General features: G+C 42.0%; 2 protein-coding genes across 6 annotated transcripts in view; one reads left to right on the top strand and one right to left on the bottom strand.

Annotated features, from left to right (window-relative positions):
* CHRDL1 (chordin like 1) overlaps positions 1–3,071 on the bottom strand; it is a 45,302-nt gene extending 42,231 nt beyond the window's left edge. For 3 of the 4 annotated variants that reach the window (XM_026848328.1, XM_026848329.1, XM_026848327.1), the window contains exons 1-2: positions 3,065–3,071; positions 2,908–2,919 (exon numbers count right to left, since the gene is read on the bottom strand). The gene's annotated coding sequence lies outside the window, so the exon portion shown is untranslated. Of the gene's footprint in view, positions 1–123; positions 330–2,907; positions 2,920–3,064 lie in introns of those variants that run through there. The other variant, XM_026848330.1, reaches the window with a different exon arrangement.
* Positions 1–19,887, top strand: part of PAK3 (p21 (RAC1) activated kinase 3) — a 199,202-nt gene that overhangs the window by 35,439 nt on the left and 143,876 nt on the right. The window lies entirely within an intron of this gene.

The following is a 19,887-nucleotide window of genomic DNA, read 5'->3' on the forward strand; positions in this document are numbered from 1 at the left end:
ACCGCCGCCCGGCACACCCCGGCGTGACTGACACGGCCCGGGGTGGAGTTTGCTCCGCTACGGGGGGCCGGGGGGCTCGGCGCCCGCCCCCCGCCGGCTCACCTCCCGCTCAGCGGGACCCACCTGCGGGGCCGGGAGGACCCGCACCCGGGCTCCGGTGCCTCCAAAGGGAGCTGCTCCGGCCATAGCTGCCTGCTCGGTAACCGAGCCCCGCGGGCGGTTTGCTTCGAGAGAGGGCGCGAACACCTCGGTGCCTCGGTGACGGGCTTGTCACAGGCGGGGCGCCCGCCGGAGCAGAGCCGGTGGGATAGCGCTGTCCGCCGGGATTTGCCAGACACCCTCTGCTCTCATTTACTGTGTTAGAAGCTTTCAAGGTCACATTGAGATTCTGATGGAACTAAATTAAACCCATGACTCATGACATTATATGCTTGGTCAAACATTCTTTTTCTGTCTTGTTGTGGCCCCTGTAACTAATAAGAAGAGATCAGTGAACCCTTGACAAATGATCTGAGAAAAAGGGTGAGGTATGAAAAGACATCATGTGGAGAAACAAATTACAACCTATTTCCCCTAGTTTGGGACCAGGGTATTTGGGGATCACTGCTGGGAGGCCATACACCTCCCAGGCTTGGTAGATATTTTCAGAAGGCTGAAAATTGAGCAGAACATTCATTTCTTCCATTGTAACTCAGCTGGACGAAATATTGAAGATACAGTGTATGGTAAAACCTTATACTAGCATGAGGAAAGACTAGTTGACTTACTAAGGGGTTTGTAGTGTAATTCTATGAGTAACTAGGGCTGTGTTTTGATAAAATGCAACTTTATAACTCTTAATATTAAAAAAGGAAAAGAGAAAGAAACCGTATTCTGGAGCTAAGCATTTCAAAAACACTGCTCCATGTCACTCTGCCACTCCTTGTCTTGCTATGCACAGGCAGTAATCCATGTTCCTAAGGAAAAATCATCACTTAAAACTCTTAGTCCTGGATGTGGTGGTTACTGCTGTGGGCTGATAGTTTTGGACGAGCCACTCTATGAAACAGGGATGGGCAAATGGAAAAATAAATGATAACTCTGAATATGATAGTAATTTGCACTTGAAGGCAGAGAGGCTGAGCTGCGCAAGTTCTGGTCCTGCAGAGTTATATCTGTGCTCCTGGAGAAAAGAGTTGAGTGTGTACACACGTGCTTCTAAATTATGGGGCTGTAGTAATGTTGTTCCTTTAGCTGGGCAGAGTTCGATTGTGCCGACTCAACCTGTGAGATAAATTGCATATAAATAACATACGTGCTCAGATCTGTGACTGAACCAACGCTGTTGCATTCAGCAAAGAGCTAGACCCAAAGAGTCTTCCAGTGACATCAACATAGGGTGGAGGGACTTTCCTAGGAGCTGCCTTTGGCTGTCTGGGACCCTACTGGTTGTGGGAGTAATAGTAAATCTTACTCTAGTACCACTTCACCAGTGCCACTGATCTTGTCTTAGAAACTTAATTTAGACACCACAAGGAAAGGTAGAAGTGAATGGTATAACACCGAAGGTAAATAAAGTCAAATGAGATAAAGATCATACTGTGGAAGGAAAGGGGTTTGTTACTGGAACAGTCCAGCAAGAAGTGGTAGATTCTGTACATCCCTCGATAGCTCTAAATTTAAACTAGATTGCATCATCAGGGATGCTCCTTGGTTTTAGTGCAGCAGTTACAAGTGAAGCTCTTTTGTCCTCCTGTCCTTACAGGAGGCTGAAGTTGTTCTCGTGAGGCCACATATGGTAGTTTTTCTTCTAAATCAAAAATCAATCCATTCCCTACAGTGTTAGAGCTAAACTGATACAGCATCATATTTCAGAGGAGTTAATGAGACATTAAAATGACCTTAGTAACATATTATGATGATGCTTCTTTATAGAAAAGGGGCATTGCATGGACAGCCCAATTCCAGTAGAATGTTTTGATTTTCTGCATGCCTGTGTTACTACAGTTGGATGAAGACTGAGTTCTCCATGCTGCATCTCTTATCTGCGAGGCTTTTGTTCTGTTGTTGGTGTAATTGATTAGAAGCTGTATTCTCTTTCCGGCTAACAGTGGCCAAAGTGAACATACATATGGTGTAATTTTCAGAAGACTTTAAGCATCCTGGGGAATGTGAGTATCTGTTTCCTTCAGTGTTACTCAAAACCAAATACACAAACTGTAATTCTGTCTAGAAAAGAAAAGAGTTTGCATATATTTGTGAGTAGGAATCCACACGTCCTTGCAGGCGGGCTTGATAGTTTGTTTTTTCAGCACCTACATGACTTTGATAGGTACAGTTTTGGGCCTGGGCAGAGCTCAGTTTTACTGTGTAGACATCCTTCAGAACAAATTAAGCAACACAGCTACCCACCTCTGTCAAGCTTCCTCTAGACAGCATTCATCACATGCATTTCCTTCTCTGTGCTGATACAAAGCCCAGTGTGTGTAAAGACAGCAGTAATTGTTGCATAGACTACACGTAGTCAATGTAGTAGTAATGAGAAATGAAATATTTTCTATAGACTCTGTGACCTGAATTCTTTTGCAGAGAGACTCTTTGAAAAGAAATTCCTTATTTGGCTTGAAGAGTGCCTTAGAAAAATTGCTATAGATGCCAGAAATCTCCACTGCATTCTGTAAGACTGTTTCAGAAGATGATGGCATCTGATGGTCTCTGGAGTTACTAATTCAGGTATAAGGCCTTTGCTGAACATAGAGGTATACGAAATAGAGCTCTTTTCTCACCCATTGGCAGATTTAGATTGTAGAGAATTGTCTGAAAGGGACTTTCCCTTGGGTGAGGGCTTGGGACTCACTGAATGGGCAACATGGTGGAAACCCAGACTTCTGGGTCAGGGAGGGGGCAGCCACAGCTTCTCTGGGCAACCTGTGCCAGGGCCTCACCACCCTCACAGGGAAGAATTTCTTCCTTACATCTAATCTCACTCTACCCTCTTTCAGGTTAAAACCATCACCCCCCATCCTATCCCTGGACCCCCTGATGCAGAGTCCCTCCCCACCTTTCCTGTAGCCCCTTTAAGCACTGGAAGGCCGCTCTAAGGTCTCCCCGGAGCCTTCTCTTCTCCAGCTGAACACCCCCAACTCTCTCTGCCTGTCCCCAGAGGGGAGGTGCTCCAGCCCCTGATCATCTTTGTGGCCTCCTCTGGACCTGCTTCAGCAGGTCCATGTCCTTATGTTGGGGGCCCCAGAGCTGAACACGTTACCAGGATGCCCTAGTCTTACTCCTAGTCCTGATTCTGTTGCTCAGACTGTGCTGTTCATCACTTGCAGGGATGTCCCTGAGGGCTTTTGAGTGATAACATAGTTTAAAATTGTCAGGGTCTGCTTCTTTCTTGGTCATATACAAAGGCCGCCTCTGTTTCTTGACATACAACTTCATATGGCATAGTGTCACACCGAGTGTTACAGTGGTTAGGTCAAAGGATAATGTTGCATGAATGAAACGTTCACAGGTGGCCTCTTGGTGAGTGACCCCTGCTGAGTTTGCAGGGTTTGCCAGTGCTCGTGGGTCCTGGTAGTGCTGCATCCCCTGCCCCAGCTGTTCCTCTTCTCCCAGCTCTGCCTAAGAATCACTGAGGAGCAAGTGCAGTTCAAAGCTAGTACTCTTTGTGTCTTGCCACAGCCCATTATGCTTTGCCTTGTCTGACAGCTAATACAGCCCCATGTTAGGGAGTTTGTCTTATTCCCCTTAAACCACAGCACTGATATGACTTAGCAAACACCTTGCGCTGTGCTCTGTCTCAGCAGCAGGCTATTACTACAATTTGTGACGTTCAGCGCTGCTGCACATGTCTGACACAGAGAGCTCCAGAGAAGCATCAAATATGTAGTTGTTAGACTTCATGCTGCCAAGCAGATCTCACTGCTTGAATATGCTCTGTGTCCTAGTGTCTGGAAAGGATTGCTCCTGATAGCGGGCATTAGAGATTCAAGGATGCCCTAAGTTTTTAAGAGCCCAGAGATTTAGCCATGTAATTTTTACTAAAGATAATGGAAGTTACACAGCTAATAAACTGTAACACTGACAGTAGAAGTCCATCTCCTTGTGCTGTGCCTCACAGTGACTGAGCACTATGTAGGTATCCTGCTATTATTTCTCGGTTCTTGTGAGGGGGAAAAAAAAAAACAGGTAAAAGATTCATCCCAATGCTGCCATGTTTATACACCATGTGGAGTTTTCTTAATTGGAACAGACATTGAGCTCTGAGTGATGTTAGACACATGACACAACTTCCATTTACCTCCCTTTTTTTCCTTTGTTTTCAAGAAAGAATTATTATCTATGGTCAAATTTTCACTTCTGAAAAAGTATGAAAGTTCTTAAACTAATTAATTCCTTTGTTTTTTGCATTCCTGTTAATTCAGTGAAGTCCATTGGAAAATGTGGCTTAAGATGCTAAAAATTATTCCCAGGATTTTATAAAAACCTCTAAATTACTTTTTGTGGTTTGGATCAGCCCTCTGACTATCATACTGGGAATACAATCTAGATGTTCATCAAGCAGTCCTCACATATACTGTTAAACAAAAAGGGCTTCAGATGTGCATGATTTTGTGATTATGGCATAGGATGGTCATGAGCATTCTCCATCCTCCTGTTCATTCTGTAGCACTGACTTCATTCGCAGTGGGGTTTCAGTCCTTTAGCACTAGAAATTAATTTATTTATTTAGCAGTGAGACACATGGATGTAGTGAGTCTGAGATTTCAATACAGTCTGCTAAACAACAACATTACATAAAATGTCAAATTGCAGCCCAACTCCTCATTACCTTGATGTGGACATGTTCAGCTGAGACTGGAGTAGCTGAAAATCTTTCATTGTTCTGTCAGAAAAATGCAAACAAAATATATGTTGCTAAATTTCACTTCCAAATACACACATGAGAGGAGAGTCACAAGAGCCACCATTAGGAAACATGAAAATGTGAGAGAAGTGAATCACACAATTTTTCATTCCATCCTAGAGCAAATGACTCTTTCTTTAAGTGGGGTCTCGAGAATACCAACGCATAGGTATAGAAAAGATACACATGCACTCAGAGGTGAGGCCCTCCTGAATTTTGCATTGATTCCAAAGTTCTCATCTGCAGCTGTTTCTAATCTAATCTAATCTAATCTAATCTAATCTAATCTAATCTAATCTAATCTAATCCAGTTCATTCCAGATATTTATAAAATGCCTGTCACCACCACAGTGTGTGTACAGTTGCAATTATGATCCTGTAATTCTCTCTCATACCTGTAATGTCAAAGAAGGTCTGCAAGACAATTTGTAGGAATACAGAATTTTTTGTATATTCCTGTGCTGCATGAGCTTCACCAGGGTGTGTCAAAACACCAGTACTCAGTGGTTTACTGAGAGTGAAATAGTAGTGAAGTGTCATCATCAAGATATGTAAATGCAATTATTACTCAAACTTTCAAAAGAGCCCAAGGAAACTACACAAAAAACAAAATGGTGAAAGGGCTGATCTTCATGACATTCCCAGAAAGTTTTCCTATCTGTCTTGTCTTTTCCTAGTGCCTTCTTATGCAGATAGTTGAATTTCCAATTCAGAAATTCTTGACCAGATAACATCTTACTGTCAGTGGAGCATTGTAATCTTTGACAGAAACCACTGATTTCTAATTTATCCCCTTTGTATGTTAATCCATTTAATTTACCTTTTTAAAAAAAATAATTATTTAGCCATGCCATATTTGTCTTTTTGTCTTTTTCTAGTATTAAGAGTAGTAATGAATTTCTTTTGCCTTGTTTAATCTTGTATTGAAATGTAATGGGTGTTGGAGGCAAAACATCAGTAAAGTAGCTAAAAGTAGAGCTCCAAATCCCTAGTTGGTGCCACATATTTGAAGAAACTGAAAGGGACATTTTTCTTCTTGAGATACCAAGTCCAAATCTTCAGCCCAGACTCCAATGTGTAACTCTTGTATGGACAGCATTCTGTGGGTGGGAAGCCTGCACATCATACCATTACTGCTTCTACCAAAGTTTAATACTATACAGCACGCAATAGCATCTTGGTGACTCTTTTCAGCAAGTGAAAAGCATCATCAAACAATCCTTAGAAGTGATCATTTCAGAGTTCTGGGAGGAGCTTCACCTTCCTTGTTTTTTCAGTACCACCCATTCTTGAAAACAGCAGAAGGTGGTATAGTTCACATAAAAACAACAGACGTTCTTCCCTGACGTTGGAATTGTTGCCTAGAATCATGGCTTCGTAGAAATTTGCAGAAGCTTAAAAGAATCAGTGATTTGCTCTTGCTGAGGATATAGCTATGCATGAGAAAAGCAGTAACAAATCTTACAGATTGATCATATCATGATAAAGATCCACTTGCTGAGGCATTTCTGTACAGCTAAGATCCACCAGATAAACCCAATCAGTGCTGCCTTCCAAGGCGTGACAGAAGGAGTCAAGGCAGACTGAATGAGACTCCAATTGCAATTCAAATATACTTTCATAAAACTGTGATTAGTGCTGCTAATCTCGCCTTGGTAAGCCAAAGACAATAACAACGAGTTTACCGAACGCCTCGGGTATTATGTAATTCTTTTGCTTAGAAACTTGCTGGTGTGAGAGTGCTTTTGAAACCCATTAGTAAAACTGAACTTGCCAAATGAGCCTTCTCTAGGGAGAACAAAGTCAAATGTGTGCCAGCATGGAGCCAGAGCCTGCCAGGAGCTAAGCTCTCACAAATCCCATTGCTACCAGCAAGAGCTGAGGACGCAAAGTCCATCGTGTAACTGAGCTTAGTTGTAAAATGATCTAATAGCTGTGGACCTGTCTTTCATGTTGATAACAATATTGTGTATTTACTCATAACAGACCCTAAAGTGTTGACTTGCACTGAACTGTGACGCCAGTCTGCTTGATTCTGACTGCACACTTGGGAAAAGCCATGTTGCCCTCTGTCACGCAGCATCCGACTGACCGTGAGGGCACTCACCAGCACAGAGTTAGGCCAGACTGTGGGACCATTTGTCTCTCTTGTCTAGTTCATAAAGCCAGTCTTGAACTTTTCTTCACCAGAAGATGATGATCCTTTCACATGAACAAAATTGTAGAGAGAGGGAGAAAATAGTGGAGCTGGGTCCAAAAGCCACAATGAATTTTCAGCAGAGGATGGGAACAGTGGAAATTTCCAAGAAGATACTGGTGAAATTAGAAATGGCTCTTTGACAATAACTATCTACAGAAAAAAAGTTTAAAATCAGGAACAGGAGGGATTTCCTTTCATCATTAAAAACATCAGTATAAAACACATGGAGAAAAACAAACAGTGAAGACACTGTTGCTCTAGTGGGCTGGCTTTTTAAGTATTAATGGAACCTCACAGAACAAGAGTTTCTTTTATTCTTTTTATCCCAGCTCCCTGCTTGCAAGGTTCTTGTGTGAACATGCAGCAGTTTCCAAGGCTGTGAAATTATCAGACCTGGACCAATGCCAGTACAAACCAATTTATTGGGGTCCAGCAATTAACTAAAACCTAGAAAGCTTGATTAATTGTGGCACTGCTCAGCAGGGAACATTGAGAGAAAAAAAAATCAGACTAAACTCCATGCAGTGTCTCTGTTCCATATACCAATTTACACTATATGTAAAGAAAAGTTTTCTCTCTGTAAATACCCTTAGTATATTATTTTAAACCATGTACAAAGAATAATTACACCATTTGAGAAAATGCTAGTTGAGGGCTTTCTGGATAATAATTTCATAATAGCTCCTATCCTGTTATAATTTTTTGCTGTTGAATTCGTATCTTATTGTAATCCAAACAATGGAATATATTATTTTAAAACAATGTTTTGTTAGGCTTCTCTCTGGAGGGACATCTTGAGAATCCAGCACTGCTCTGTTTTTTTTTATATTTCCTCAAACATTTATGTGTGCAAGAAAGGTGAGGGTTTGGTAGCTGTTCAGAATTATTTAGGATAGAAAAAAAGCAAACAAAAAAGAGCTAAGAACCAATTTAACCGGGCAGAATATGTTGACTGAAATGAAATCCTGTAGTCTGAGGAGACAGACAGGAACTTATACAATTGGGATGTTCAAAAGCTGAATTAGAAATGTCTTACACATTATGAGAAGTAATTACAAGGTGTAATTAAGGTGTTAGCTGATTTCATTATGATAGTGTTAACAGTGTCCACATTGGTTGTTTTATTGTAGGGCTTGTCATAAAACCCTATGCATAAAGCAGAATTTTAAAAACTCATTTCTAGTTGCCTTATTGGTACATTAATCACTTTTAGTATAGATTACTGAGAGGAAAGTAAATATTCCAACTCAGTGTAACACACTGCTGCAGTGTGTTGTAATGGGTAGTGTAAAACACTGGATCTACCAATTCATCTTAGTTCCTCTTACATCAAAATAATTCAGTGGCTAGTAACAGAAAAGAAGTTGTCTGAGGATAAAAAAGTAGTGGTAAAAGAATAGTCACCCCTGCCCAATGGAAAGGAAGATACATGCAAATGTTTTTACCTTTTCAACATCATTTTGCATCCTAATCTGCCTCCAACTGCGACACTGTCACATTCTCAGATTTAAAGAGTGCAATCCACAGACAGTGCTAAATCACATTAGGCAGTGGTGATAATAGAGCCCGTGCGTGCATAACATCCAGGCAAGGCATCTAGTTGGGGCTGCAGGGTGATTTAGGACATTCAGTGAGGTAGGAAGAGCTGTCTCCTCCAATTTTACTGTATTTATTGGGGATTTAATGTATTTTTTTAAAGATATTTGCAGTGGAAATTGGTTTGTTGGAGGTCATCTAATTGAATCTACAGCCCTGGCAACCCTTCACAAAGGCTGCCAGAAATGACCGAGTTGCTAATGTTTAACTGTGAATACACAGCAGGGGTCCTCCACAGGGCTGAATACAGTCAATTATGTTATTTTTCTAAATATTAGTGACTCAGCTGTCTCTGCTTGTGAAGAGTTGCCAGGGTCACAGATACAATCAGACAGATCCTATCCCCCTTCACTTCTAAGAGATGGGGAGAATCTTTTAAATATCACATTGAATAATCCTGAAGTAGGGGGAAAGGTTCTTGCAAGGCTGTGTTTTTACTCCAGAGAGGTTGTGTCCAGTCTTGTGGTTTTGTGGGGTTGCAGTGGGCCAGGCAGGGCAATGTGTCATTGCTTGGAGGGAGCACTGTCAAGTGAAAGCAGCCTCACTGAGGTCTGTGAAATAAATACAAATTTCACAGTGTAACTCAATAGGCACTCGGGCTGAGATCTGACAAAAAAACATAGGTGCCAACAGCTTGTGTCTCCCATTTAATACTTTTCTGTTCTCTCTGTCATCTTCTCTCCTTCCCTGCCCCTCATCATACTCCACATATCTCTCTGGAAGGAAGGTGTTTACATGCCATCACAATTCAGTTTTCTATTTGCCTCTGTAGATTTATTAGTGAGGAATACAGAGTGGTGGCTAAAGGAGAGCTCAGCAGAAGCAGATTCTGAGCAATATCCACTGTCCAGAGTGCTCTTCAGCTGGGACTTGCAGATGCCCCAGCAGTCCTGCTGCTTTGCCCTCTATGCAGAGCTCTGCAAGTATTTTAGTTTTTGATTGCAACTTCCTTAGTTTTTGCCACAAAGGCTCTTTTGCAAAGCCCAGCCTTCTTCAGCAACAGTGTCCCTATCCCTGTGGTCCACAGCCCAGCTCTTCTTATCTGATCAACAGCTTTTGGCAGAAGGGAGAAATCCTTCTAGAGCATTTGAGTGCCAGTGCATCGTTTTGGCCCAAGTTTGAGTTAGTGCTTTGGAGTTGGCAAAGTTTCCCAATTTACTGCTGTTAAATTTTATCCAACTTTAGGAATACTGTGTGAATGTGGCCAGTCTCCAGCTATTCTGAATCCATTGCAAATACTTTGCCAGCATGTGTCCAAGTATAATCCAATTTTGATGTTTTTAATGCTGATACAATTTCCCAGTCAGTACCTTCAGGCATGGCATCTGAACTGCAGTGGGCAGGAGTTCAGCAACCAGCTGTCTGGAGCCCAACTCTTAGGAGATGAGACCTTTGGGTCCCTGTCTCTCCTAGAGTTGGAAAGCCCAGACTGGGTCTCTAGAGGCCACTGACGTTGCATCTCTGACTTGTTGAACACACACAGTATTTCGTTTCTGAGTGAGGATCTCAACATTTCCTTGGAATGAGCAGAGAGAATCAAGAGTCATGAAATGCCTTTTGCTATTTGACATCAGTATGCTGCAGATCAGGGCACCAGTGTTCCATGTGTGTTAGAAATAGAGTAGCTAGATAAAACTGCATTAAAAGCAGAACTGAAGTCTTAAATGCTTCAGTACTGCAGAGAACTTGACTTTGAAGAACTGGACATTATCAAAAGGGTGCCTTTGTAGCTTGTTCTTGCTATAAAAACAGGGAGGAAACCAAGCCACCTTCTGTTAAAGCTGGAGTTCCCCCTGGTTGGAGCTCCCCTAGGGAGAAAGAAAATAACCCAGCAAGGGAGAGGAGGCTCGCTGTGTTTAGACAGCCTGTCCTCTTCAGATCTGCGTGTGCCTCTCAGGAGGAGGAATTCCCTAGGAAGGTTTTGATGTCTGGCTAATTAGCTGGCCAATGTCTCCCTCCTGTAGGAAGATGTGGTTTGGGGCAGAGGCTGTGGTACTCTAAACTGAAGAGATGGTTTCCTCAATGGTTTCATTTTTTAAATTCTTTGCCTTCTCCCCACATTGTTGTCATAATGTGCAAATACATAGTGTAAAACTGTCCTGCAGTACTTGGGGACTCCACTGTGGAAAACTGAAATTTGGATGTTACTAATGTTGCAAAGTTATGTGTGACCTGTTTTGGTCACAGAAACAATCAGCTCAACAGCATCCTGTCTTGCACTTCAGCTCATCCAAGTATTCATCAGTGAGAACTGATGTAAATGATGATGTCCATTGCTATAAGCAGCTGACAAACACACTGAAGAGAGAAAGTAGGATGTTTCTAACATCTGTTTCAGCAAATACACCTTATATTTCTGTTGACACTGGCACCCGTTATTGTTCACAAGACTTTCTGGTTTTCTGTTCATTATTCTATAACATTCAATAACTTAAACTGATAGCAGATTTACATCAATAATAAAAGTGATTTATCAGTCAGTGTGTTCATCTTGCTTTGTGAGAATTCCCTAGTGATTCTGTCGCCAAAGAGCTCTGCCCTCTTCTGTGCGTTCAGAAATACAAATATCATAACAGTGATTGATCATGAAATGTTTTGCAGGCTAAATTCATGGCTGGTGGAAGCAGGCAAGAAAACTTCAGTTTACTTGAACTCATTATTGGTCAGCAATTGATTGATTTTTGGTTCTTGTGTGCCACAGTTTTTGACAAGCTGACATAACTAGTCTTAGGAATGTTTAAGAGTATCTGATTGCATGATTTAAGTACAAGAAAACTACTGTCTGTGAGTACAGTGAGAGCAAAATTATTACTGTTGTATCATCCTTACAAATCCTTTCCATTTGAATCCAGCCACATTATGAAGAGGGTGAAGGGAGCAGGAGTTCCAGCAGCTCAGTGTTATATGTTGCATCGCCAAAATGTATGTGCCTCATCTGATGACAGGGGGCTCTGCTGACAAGGGCAGGTATCGCACCTTAGCTCATCTGGTGATTTCATGGCTGGCACTGCTATTATACTGCACTGTCTTTTCTGAAGGAACTTTAAAACTTGTGTACATTTTAGGTTATCTTTCAGAAATGCAGAAATTGAGACACAGTAAGAGGAAATGCTTTGTGTGGAGATGCCCTTCAGACTCAGAGCAGAACTACAACAGGCTCTGTCTCCTGAGTTTCAGCTTGGTATACTACCAACTGAGTGATATTTCTACTCAATAAACATGCTTTTTCATGTATTTAGGCATTCCTTCAGGTATTCCAGGTCTCAGGAGGATCCAGATCTCCCTCAGTTAAGAAATGGGAGAACCACACATGAGGTCACAGCCTTATTCATTCTTCTACTATGACCTTTGAGAAGAGAAGGGAGAAGAAACTGATATTAAAAAAACCCAACACCCAAACAAAAACCCCCAAAAGCTGAGTAAAATTTTTTAAAAGAGCCAATCCTCTGTTTACTTTTCTATTTGCAGGCCACCTTCCATATCTACACAAGGCTAACTGTATTACAAGGAATGGATTAACACAGAAAGGTTGTCTAAAGCAGACCTGTTGGAGTTATCTTTAATATTAAAAGCAGAGTGTTTGTTTTCTTTAATATGGAGGGCAACACCAATAAAAACACCAGTGAAAGAGGCCAGTATTACTAGATCACATATCGGCTTTTATCTCACAGTGGAGTTATAGTAGAATGATTTTTGCTTGGAAACTTTAAAGCTGGACTGCATCCTTTCATGCTGAAATCATATCTCCTGCAAGGATTATTGGAGGATATAGTGTTTCCTTCAGCTTCTTATTTTCTCCACTCCTGAACTTGGACTCCTGACCTCAAGTTTTCTCTGGTTATGACCGAGCATTGGCCTTCAATAGAATAGCTGAGCTTTTTACAATCAGATCAGATTCTGCTCTTGTAATTTCAGACTCATTTTGTGACATTGATATTGTAGATCTTAATTAAAAGTCAAACATTTTATATCTTGCGTAATGACCATACAGGAACTGCCAGGTTTTGCTCCCATGTGTGTAACCATCCAAAACATTCAATATGTGTGTCTGAAGTCGAAGGAGTTGTGCACGGTTTGCATGCAGGCCCCCTTCTCCTCTTTGTGTCCCTTCTGCAGCACAGTCCTGCACCTGTGATTTGCTCTGTGCGGTCACAAAGACTAGTCCATGAATGGCAGGTAATTCAGGCTTCATGTTAGCTGAGTCTGGAGCCTCTCATTAGTTGAAATGGCTAATCAGGCAGAAAACTGTGGGGCTCTGCAGTTAATTACAGGGCAGGGTTAGATGGTGGGTAGTAAAAATATCTGTTGCTTCGCTATGCCACTGTCTCTTGCTAGCACCAGTGGGGGCTAATTGCACTGGATTATCTGTGTAGATAAGGTTATATGTACCATTCAGCAGAGTACTGAATCTGGACAGCCTTCTGTTCACAGGATTAATTTTTTTTTTCTTTTTAATTGTTCTTTTTTAATTGGATATGATGTGCCTTGTGCTTTCTCTCACTGAAGAGATGCCAGGGAGATTGGATTTTGGTTGTGCAGCTACAGTATCAGCTTGATTGTACAGCTACTGATCTTGTGACCAACAATTTTAAATGTCTTTAAACGTTTGAGACATGAAGCAAGATGTTGGAATATGGTCTTGAAATCGTACAGCACTGACTGGGCTTGGTACAGTCATATTTTATCACTGTAACAACTACTTCATGGACATCTCTTAGTTGCATGAGTGTGAAAGTAAGGATAACCAGGTACCTCTACTATATCCTCCTGTGAGAGCTTGCTTTTTGTAAATACGCCACAACTGTATAGTATAGTATAGTATAGTATAGTATAGTATAGTATAGTATAGTATAGTATAGTATAGTATAGTATAGTACAGCCATATAGTATAGTACAGCCATATAGTATAGTATATGAATTAGTTTTTGGTGCAAGTGGGACTTGCAGAGTATTTGTCAGAAACACGGATTGAGAGAAGGTTACTTGCCATAGTCTTTCAAGTTGATTGAACTATTTTGTAGAAGACAAAATATGCCTGAAGAAATGGGACCACTAGTGAAGTTTTGCCTCTGAATATAGCAGATGTTATTTATACTCTGAGTGAAGTCAGTGGCAGAAGTATCGCTGGTGTAAATGGAAGCAGAATCAGTACCTATCAAAGAGCATCAATTTGCAGATTTGCAGTATTTGAATTGCCAGCACAGATAGTTTTTCACAGATATAAATTAAGTATCTTGAAAAAAGTTAATATGCAAAAAGTTATATGTTTTGCAAAGCCGTTTATGGCTTTTGATTGAAACCTGACTGTAAACCAGTTATTTTAGACTAGCCATCCTGTTAGGCTGGTAAGTTCATAGAAGGAATTACCTTCACTAATACGCTTGCTTGATTTATTAGTGTAGGCTGCTGGTGGTAGTGAAAGTACAATAAATCAGCCTGTAATTCACCGTGTCATGAAGAAGTAACTAATTAAACAAACATAACATAGAATATAAAGCACTTCAAGCACTAAAAGAAGGCATTAGCCATTGCTAATTAATACTGAACTTGCAGATCTGTCATGCTTAGTAGAACTGTAGGAAACACTGCCTCTCCGTGGTGGTAAGGAAGTATTGCTTAAGAAATAGTTGCACAAATGTTCATCTTGCTGTGTACGTTGTAGTGAGTGTCTCTGTTGCTAGCAATTAATAGCAGCACAGAGCATGCAAAGCCTTGAGTTATGTCCTGCCATACAACAACTAATGGCTTCTGAAAAAAAGCAAGGCAGCAGCAGTCAGAGGTGGTTTATTTTCAGAACATGCTGAAAGGTAGAGAACTTGATCCCAACAGCATTTATACCCCTGTGAGTTCCTCACTTTTACTTCAGTGCCACTGAACTCCCATACTGTAAGAAAATACTCCCTCACTGTAAGAAAATAACACCTTCAGTTCCCATTGCAGCTGAAAACAGGCTGGAGTGCATTTGTGCAGGTGTGTCACAGGCAGACAAAACCATACAATTTTTCTTACTGTCTTTGCACTTAGACTTCCTCACTGCCTTTGGGAGAAGGCACTCCTGGGTTTCAGGCAATGCTCTGGAGAAACTTCCTTCTTTTTCTCTGTGCTGCTGTGGTATATGGATAGTCTGAGGATTCAATCTTCAGGGCTATATAGTTTGCCTGCCAGAAACTCATTATAATTTAAAAAATGAGTTGTCTTTTTCTACTCTTCAGCCTAACAGATCTAATAGCCTTGTGAGGTTAGTAAGACCATTTACATATGTTTTTGTGTGGCTTCTCTTAGATCTTTTAAAAAAATAATTATTCTGTCAAGACACTATTTTTTTCCAGTAGTATTTTTTTGTCTCAACCCTGGTGTGTGCTAATTGATTGTTAACAATACAAAAGGAAGGGCATTTGGTGGGAATGCTGCTAGAGTCTGACTGTGTAATGGTGTCTTTTTTGTACTGGCTTTGGAGGGTCCCAAAGTCTGACACTTCGCAATTACTCTGGTACAGCATGTACAGATAGTGTAAACCAAGGACCTGGGAGACTTGCTAACGATTGTCTGGATTGTATCAGCTTGGAGAGTAGGCTCTTTGGGAATTTGTCTCTTAAATCCTGGATATACAGGATTCTGTCTGTTGGTATATATTTGGTGAAGCTGAGTTGCCTCCTGAGACTTTTTCCAGTATAGAGATGGGTCAACATGTTAGCAAGAACAGGCTTAGAACGTGTAACTGTTAATAATCATGATTATTTTTCCTCTGCTGCTCTCTAAAGATAGAAGGGAAAGGAACGGATCCCTGGGGCAGTGAAGTATCTGCTACCTCACCACTGCTTTTAGCCTCGTTTCCTTCAGTCACAGTGGCAATGTTCAGTGTGAAGCTTGCACTTCTGAGCTTTGGAATGCCTTCAGCTGAAAACTTGTCTCATATTCTGCACTGAGGCTTTTTAGGAGAAGAGCCCAACCTGTCAGACCATTCACATGGACCTTTCACATGTCTGGACCTTTCTGTTTCTTTGTAGTCTTCTCCCCTCCTAAGGGCATCCTTACAAAGCTTTAGAGAGGATCTTCCTTTGGAAATGTCTGTGGAGATATTTGTTTGTGAGTTACTATCAGTTCAGTCTGCTAACTTAACAAGCAGATGTTTGGCTACAGCACTGGCCAAAGTAAAAGAAGTGGCAGTGAATAAAAGCACCGTTTTTCATTAAGAATATCAGTAGCATGATGTAAAAATTGCCAAGTTTTGAGGAGAAACAGTCTTTGTCATTTTTCTCTTGTAATTACTTCAAATGCAGCAGTGTTTTTTACTTCAAGTTTGTGGTTTTTAGGAGCATTCATTTCCTTTGGGAATTTGTCTGGTTTATTGACAGAAAATTGTTTTTTCATATTGTGGAGTTTATGGGGAAAAATATGTAATTTTTATACACGCTGACATTATATTAGTAATAAAATACTGATAATAACAGTGAGACATCAGTTACCAAGTTCCAGAAGAAAAACTCAAACAAAAAAAAGAAAACAGAAGAGTACATTAAAATAGTAACCCAGACATGATCTCCAGAAGTGACCAGCTGTTGCCAGCTCCCTTTTTCATTATATCCTACAGGATGCCTGTAGCCACTAGGTAGTCTTGTATTCAGTATGTAATGCTCTAGATCCCCAATAATACCTAGTCAAGACTTTGCATTATGGGCTGTGGGCCTGATGGTTGTATAGTTTCACTTCTATCCCAGGAGGAGAGTAACTGAACACAGTGAGTAGTACAGCTGGTGCCTTTTTAATGGATATTGGTGTTGGACATGTGTATTTTGGTAGCTCCCTGAGGCCTGTGGGTATCCCTGTACTTTAACTGAGGAAATCTTTCAGGACTCTGCCTGTCAAATCTTCTGTGTTGCCTGTTCCTCAGACTCATGTGCTCTGCTTGCACTCTAGGCATGGAAGTTTAGCCAGTGGGACCATACAATAAATGACCCTGAGATGGCGTGTGTGCATGTATTGAAGAGGAGAGGGAAGTGAGGAAGCTAAACCTGCTTGCACATAATGGGAAACACTTCCAAGTGTATTCCACTGGCCTGGTACAGCTCACAGGCTAATGCACCTCCCAGACTAGCCTGCTTTGCTGGGAGGTCTCAGAGCAGACACCAACATACCGGTGAGATGGTGGCTGATACAGTGGGTGCTTATGCAGTGACTCTCTTCCTGTATATTTTGTAGGATTCCCTGGTGTATGGAAACTTTTGGCTGTTTCCCATACCTGTTACCTGCCTGTACCAAAATATGAACATCTGAAACCAACAAAAGCTGGTGTGAATTCACAGTATATTAACGCATGCTGTTCCATAGCTGCCACGTGGCTCTTCAGATAGAGAGCTGAGAAAAGGCATCACTCATTGGGATGAATCAAAACACTGGTTTTGTGCCCTTCTCTGCCTGTAAAGCTGTCAGTGGATTGCTCAGTGCAGTTTTTAAAAGAACAACTTTCTCTAATTACAAGCAGGCCTGTACTGGAAGTGCTACCTAGTAGTGAGATCAAGGCATATGTGCAGACAGGACACCTACATCTTTCTGGACGTTTTAATACTTCCTGTTAGTTGATAAGCAAATCTCTGTGCCTCTCAGTTTCCCCTGTGGAGAAATAGAATGGAGGTGTTGTAAGGCTTCATTTAAGCACCATCTGTGAGATGGTTTGAGATCCCTGGGATGGAAGAAGGGTAGTGGTGGATGTGTGTGCTGACATATCATGGAAATCAGAAATGTATTTTGGGGTGTGAGGAGGGATTTGTAATAGTCTGTTAGGTTGTTAATGGCAATTTGCTTTAATTACATTGTGGATTTGTTTGCATCAGCTTCATGCACAGTCTTGTTCTTTTTCTATTAATTTCAGGAATCTGACATGGGATGGTTTATTTCCTACATTCATACACATTGGAAAAAAATTTTAAAAACTTGAAAGTATCAATAGCACTTTGGTGGTTTCATGAAACTGTCATTTTTTTTCCATTGGTTTTATGAAACTGTTAGATTACAACAGATGGATTCATTTATCTTGCTATGTCTTTATATATATTTAGATGGCTCCCATCTCTGTGGGACTTGTGTGCCTCCCAAGTATTTTAAAATAGAAAAAAGCTGTTTCCTTCTCTGCCTTGCTTTCTATCTAGCCCATAAGAGGAATAGCTTGATTAGTTTATAGGGCTTGGATTTGTTGGGCTGGGTACTAGCATTCTCTGCATGTTTTTGTGTGAAGAAATGAAGCTGAGGAGAGAAGTTTTGCATTTACTTCTGAATGCACCAAGATCTGGGTTGTCTGTATCTCTGTGAGGCAAAACAAGTTCCATAGTGCTGAAATACTACCTGGGAAAGATGAAACTCCCACAGTCTTGTCTTACCCCTTTGTCAATGGCTGCAGTGCTCCAGAAGGAGCTGGCTGTGGAAGATTATGAAGGACTTCGAACGTCAGAAAATAAGACCAAAGTCTGTACTTAGTAAAAAATTAGAGTGAGCAAAGCACCAGGCTGCTCTCTATTGCTAAGCAGACATCTGCTGTATTTTACACCAGCTGTGGTTTATTTCAAAGCATAGGGAGTTGCAGTAATTAACCTGCAAGACACAAATTCATGCATCAGTGTGTCTAGGCATGTGCTCCTTAGGATGAGGTACAATCTTCTGGCCAGTCCCACCTGGGAGAGGGCATTTCTGCTGACAGGGCTGTTCAGCCATCCAGGAGTGTGGAGGCCGTGGACGCCCTGAGGCTGTGGGACAGATGCAGCCAGATGACTCAGCAACTCCGTTGCTGTTGGGATGTGAAGGAAATGTTTAACACAAAACTGAGCACAGAGATGAATCTGCAGAGTCCAGAACAGCAGGTTCTAAATGTGTGACCAGACAAAATAGATGTCAGCATGATTGACCCTTTCACTTTTCCCAGAAGAAAGAAGGGGCAGTGCCACAATTATACAGGGCTTAAGTTCCACCATGGTGCTGTGAGCAGGTGGCTTCGAGGGACAACAGAGACCTCAGTAAAGACTGGCTCAGTTGTCTCTTGTGAGCATCTGCATCATCTGATGTGAGTTACTCCTGGAGCAGAGTTTAGGAGAGCCTTTTCCAGCCCATCTACCACCAGCACCCACATGCCTCCAAACAATTATCAGGAGTTTCAGTTGCTGTGTTCAGGCCTGCCCAGGCTAGCCTTAATCTTTCTGATCTGGGCAATATGAGTCTTGTAAACATGGTGGCATGGATTTTACCAAGCTTGCCAGGGGCTGTGGAGACATTTTTAAGTTAATGCCACCAAATCCTCATTACTAATGGCATCCCTGTAAACTGGAATCCATTTAGCTCAGCTATGCCTGTTAGGTGCTGACTTCACACTTTCCTCCTGCCTGTGGATAGGTTGTGGTCCTTTGGTGCATGTGCTCAGCTGTCTTTCAATGCCTTTTGCCTTGTCTGCCACAGGACATCAGTGCACCTCCGTGTGCTGTGTGGCAGGGGAGTGGGTAAGGAACTTTGTCTAGAGTAGCTAAGACATAGGGAGGGACAGAGTTTCACAGCCTCATCTCTACTCCTGTGCTTCTTGGCTGGGGGAGATGTTCTGCAAGTCTGTTTCAACATGATGACACATGCTGAATTAAGAAATTAACATTTGCCTTAGTTAGCTGGATGTTCATTTGGTGTCTCTCTCACTCTCTGCTCCTCAGTCTAGGCATAAGGCCAGCTGCAGTATTTAGATCTGAGCCCTCTCTGTTCTATAATGTACTGTGGAAGATGCTACACATGTATAAAGTACAAATCTCCACAGTGCCTGAGAGCCAGTTACCTTTTACAAACAGATCAGCTCTGCAGCAGCATGAGGCAGAAGACTGATTTAAAACAAAACCACCGATAGCGGTGAATGAAGCCCCCGACACTGCACCGTGCTGGGTGCGCTGCTGCTGCTGCCCAACTCGGTGAAGGCGTAACCGGCACCAGCGCTCGCCGGGTCCTGCCTAACCACCAGCGCTCGGCTGGCCCTTAGCACTAGTGCCCCCGAGCCGCAGGATGTCACTACGGAGCTAGCAGACACTGCGGCATTTAACGGCATTTTATAGCTTTTCCTCTTGTGCTGCCAGCCGTAATCGCCCCTCACTGAAGCACCCACCGCCAGCTCTGCCCCCCTGTGCCTTCAGCGGGCTCTCCCCGCCGCGCAGGGCCACCGAGCGCACCGGCCCCCTGCCTACCG

Source organism: Athene cunicularia, assembly GCF_003259725.1.
Source record: "Athene cunicularia isolate RWA chromosome 4 unlocalized genomic scaffold, athCun1 chr4_part3, whole genome shotgun sequence".
Lineage (NCBI taxonomy): Eukaryota > Metazoa > Chordata > Aves > Strigiformes > Strigidae > Athene > Athene cunicularia.